General features: G+C 47.1%; 1 pseudogene across 1 annotated transcript in view; it reads right to left on the reverse strand.

Annotated features, from left to right (window-relative positions):
- LOC105544733 overlaps positions 1-4639 on the reverse strand; it is a 65170-nt pseudogene that overhangs the window by 22251 nt on the left and 38280 nt on the right. Inside the window, exons 3-4 of the transcript XR_001006814.1 lie at positions 4152-4218; positions 3522-4059 (exon numbers count right to left, since the gene is read on the reverse strand). The product of XR_001006814.1 is annotated as an uncharacterized LOC105544733 (transcript). The remainder of the gene's footprint in view (positions 1-3521; positions 4060-4151; positions 4219-4639) is intronic.

Raw genomic sequence — 4639 nt, forward strand, 5'->3', positions numbered from 1 at the left:
TTTCTCTCTTTCTCTCTTTCTTTCTTTTTTTATGGAGTCTTGCTCTGTCGTCCAGGCTAGAGTGCAGTGGCGCGTCTCGGCTCACTGCAACCTCCGCCTCTTGGGGTCAAGCGATTCTCCTGCCCCAGCCTACCAAGTAGCTGGGACTACAGGTGCACACTGCCATGCCTGGCTAATTTTTTGTATTGTAGTAGAGATGGGGTTTCACCATGTTGCCCAGGCTAGTGTTGAACTCCTGAGCTCAGGCAATCCGCTCGCCTTGGCCTCCCAAAGTGATAGGATTACAGGCATGAGCCACTGCACCCGGCCCCAGAATCTGCATTTCAACAAGCTCTTCTGATGGTTCCTCTGCATCTGGGAGTTGAGTTCTTTCTCTATGGCCTCTGAAGTTGCTTTGAATCCCACTTCAGAATCTCAACCCACTCCTCCGCCTTTTCTAGTCATAGTTACTTTTCCTTAAGTGCCACATTGGCATAAAGGCATTCTGTGTTCCACTCTCTCTCCTGCAGGTGTTCAGCACATGATTGGTGGTTTCTAGGGTCTGCCATGGGGCTTACTAATTATTTGGAACTAAATGTAACAGAAAATGAGTTTGGAATTCTTAAAAAAATCCCTAAAAGCCTTTTAAAAAAATCTTGGACGCAGCAGCTGTGAATGGTCTGGGCCTGCCTGTGCAATTATTGCTGAAATTACTGGGGCTGTTGAGTATTTGGAAATCAAATCCCAGAAGTGAATTGGCTGTGCCCGTCAGTTGTAAAAGGATCTGGCCCTGGGAGGTTTGATGAGTAGGGGCAAATGGGGACATGGGAAGAGGACGGGAGGCTTCAGGACTGCATAAACTGAGTGGAAAGATTTGGCCTTTGGGGACAGGAGCATGCAACAGGCAGTTGTTCCCTGTGACCTGGGCATCTGGGACTTACTGAGGGAGAGACGTGATCTTGGCCTAGCTGACCACCATTGAAACCACTCATCGGAGGCGTGGATGCAGTTTGCTGGGAAGATGAGTGCCAATCTGTCTGGTGGTCACATGGAGGGTTTTGCTGATCTCTGACACTGGATATTTCCCCTTGCCCTGGTGTCAGGGACTAGGGGAGAGATCACTCTGGGCTTGGGTCAGGGACAGGGATGCCAGACATAGCGAAAGAAGATGGCTGTGGTACAAACCCAGTCGATGAAGTGGAAAATAAACAAAAGAGAAGGAATCAAGCTGGTTCATATAGGAAGCATGCACACACTCATCCCATCCATTGTTCCACATCGGACACCTCCCCTGAGCTAGCTGCCACTCCTGCTGCATTCTGCCACTCATTGGCAGGCAGCACAGGGCAGTGGTTAGAGCCTTCTCTCTCAGTGTTAGACAGGCCTGGGTTCAAGTCCAGATCTGCTACATTACTTACTAGCTAGGGGATGCTGATGAGCCCAAGCTCTCTCTTAGCCTGCTTCTTGATCAGTAGAATGAGAATGACTAGCGTACCTAGTATATGGAGTTACTGCAGGACTCGAATGTGCCAATACATCTAACATGCTTAGCATAGGGCCTGATCATGGTTGGCATTTGATAAGTGCTAGTTGTTATTATTATTAATATTACTAATCATCAAAGAAGGATCTTCACTTGGATATTTGGGCAAAATTATGAAATTTATCCCTAATCTCTTGATCTACAGATTGGTGTGGATCTGTTATTAAGTGTTTTTTTTTTTTTGGTAAGTCATCTTGTTTCCTGACTCCTGAAGTGAAGAGTGTTTCTTCTCTGCATTTCTTAAAGAAAGAAAATTGAAAGAACTTTTAGAGAACTGACATGTTAGACACAGTCTTGAGCTTCATAGAGATCACAGTCTGTCAGGGAAGAAAGAGGATGAAAATAAGCAATTTCGCTACAGGGGAGGAACATTTCAAAAGGGGAATGTGGGGTGCTAGGAAGGAGGGAGATGCATGAACTTAACACACTTGTCACTTCTGAGCCACTGGTACTTCCAGCAGCCCCTCCTGCTGCCCCCTCCACCCTTCCTTCCGAAAGCAACACCTAATAAGCCATTAATAAGTCATGAAGAAAAGGTTTGCCATGAAGAAAAGGCTCTAAGTATATTTCTTTTAGTTTCTTGAAATTTTCAAGTCTTATTTTAGGAAGTTGCCATAACTTGAAAAATTTCAAACACTGCATGGGCATCTAGCAAAGGCTTGTAAAATAAAATGGGTGCTCATAACATTTAGAGGAAGTACAAAGGCAGCTGTGATACAGGAAAAAGAGCCCCAGTCTTGGACAGTATGTGCCCTGGTTCCACGTGCTGTATGATGATATCAGGCATGGCACTAAACTATGATGAGCCTCATCTTCTTCATCTGTGAACTGGGGATGAGGACACCTACCTCCCAGGATGGTAGAAGGATTACATATGATTGTAATAGATACAAAAGTAAAACGGTGAACAAACAGATGAAGATTGTTTAACTGCGAGTTTAAAACCCAGAATCTTCCAAACAATAGAATGCTGGAAAATAGTAAAGACTAGCTAAGGTTTAGAAGACTAGCATTTATTGAATCTTTACTGTGTCTAAGCATGGAAGACATTTTATCTCATTTAATTCTCATAAATAACCTGTGAGACAGATACTCTCATCATCTGCATATTACAGGTGAGAAAACTGAGGCACAGAAAAGTGAAGTAATTTGTCCCATATTCCCAAACTAGCTAGTGTCAAAGCCTGACTTTTTGACACTGGATGTTTAGAGCTTAGAGCACCTTTTTTTTTTTTTTTTTTTTTTTTTCTTGGACATTTTGAGCTTAGAGCACATCCTCTTTTATGTTATATTCCTGTGCTTGTGTGTATCATCTCATTTAAAATGCACAGTCCTATGTGGCCTGTGTATTATTCCCATCAGTATGTGAGGAAACTAAGTCACAGAGAGAAAAAGTGACTTTCTTAAGGTCACCAAGGCGCTTTAACCATAATGCTAATGGAATTATTCTAAAATGATTTTAAAAATAATCATTCATTTTCAAAATCATAGCATTGGAATGCCTGAAAAAAGACTTCCTATGGCACAGAGAACACTGTAATGGGTAACCCGCCAGGCTAAGAATGACCCGTATATGACCACTGGTTATGGCACACGGCCCTTTCTGAGCAATACAGGCAGGGCAGAGCCTCCCATGATGGAAATCACAGTAACATCATGGAGGTGGCGCTGGTAAAAAACCAGCTCTGCCCGATGTGCATCGATTACAAGCCTCGGTGGCGAACATCTGTTTTACGGCCCTAAATTGCATTCGTGCAAATATTTATCATTCATCCCCTGCCAAATCCGCATAATGGAAAAACAAACCAAAGGAAAACTTCCAGAGGATGTGGAGGCTAGATCAAGTCTCTTGCCAATTGTTGTGCTCTTTGGGCTTAATATATCTAAATTTTAGTAATTCCAGGATTTCCAGTAATCTGGAATATCCGCTACCCTGTCCTGAAAGCCCTCCTCCAGGCGTGGGTCGCCCAACTTGAGTTCGCTCAATTTCCCCTTTCACCTGCAGATGGCAGCACGAGTGCCGATCACTGTCAGGCGAGGGAGCTCAGGGGTGGGAGCTGAAGAGAGTAATTTAGGGATAGAGGTGAGAACGGGGTTAGACACAGAAGTAAGATCACATGAACTCCGACTTCGGATGGAACACGTCATCCATTTAAACCCTCGAGCCGAGCTCAACTGGAAACTCCACCTGAGTAAGCGTCGTGGGCCCTGAGCCCCGCGGCACAGGGCGGGCCGGGGCGGGGCGGACGCAGCGCGGTTTGCCCGCCTGTGCGGAAGCCTCCGCAGCCCGCGGCGGGCAGGGCTTGGGGCGGTCTCCCGCGTGGGTGTCCGTCCCCCCGCGGCCGTACTGCCGGCGCCGGGGCCGGCTCTGCACGTTTCGTAAGGCCTTACATGGCTGCATCCCCAGCCACCGAGGACCCGATCCCGCCGGCCGCCCTCCCGCGCTCTCCCGCCTGGGAACTGCGAGGCCAGTGCTGCACCTCCAAGGGGGGCGCCTGCGGACTCCACCAAGCTGGCTTCCCCCGTACTGCAGGCCCCTGCAGGAGCAGAGGAATCGGACCCGGGTCTGCAGGCGAGGGACCGAAGGCGTCTTTAGACCTGACAGGGTGCGGGTTATTTTGTCCCTCACCTTTCCTGCTCAGGGACCTGTCCTCATCCCTCTCGTTCCTTGCCTTCTCTCCTCCTCTTAAAGGATGCTAATCACATTCAAGCCAAAAGATTAGAGACTTTTCTGTGGCCTTCTTCAGGAATGCTTGCATTTGTAAAGAAGGGAACTGGATACAACTTCAGGAGATATAAGGGTGTATTTTCAGACATGCGCGTTTCTTTGTAGGATTCTTTAAATTATACCTCAACTTAACAATCGGCTCATGCCTTACAACCATCTGTGACTGAGAGGCAAGTCGGACTTCCTGCTAAACCCTCTTCTCTTAGGTGAAGCATAGAGCTGTGATCTTATTAACCTGAACAGCAATTGGGAGCTTCAAAATAGAAAAAGCAAAACTCAGAAACGTTTGTTTATTGTTCAGACAGAGTCTCAGGCCGGGCGCGGTGGCTCACACCTGTAATCCCAGCACTTTGGGAGGCCGAGGCGGGCGGATCGCGAGGTCAGGAGAT

The sequence above is a fragment of the Mandrillus leucophaeus genome, unplaced genomic scaffold (assembly GCF_000951045.1).
Source record: "Mandrillus leucophaeus isolate KB7577 unplaced genomic scaffold, Mleu.le_1.0 Scaffold1083, whole genome shotgun sequence".
Lineage (NCBI taxonomy): Eukaryota > Metazoa > Chordata > Mammalia > Primates > Cercopithecidae > Mandrillus > Mandrillus leucophaeus.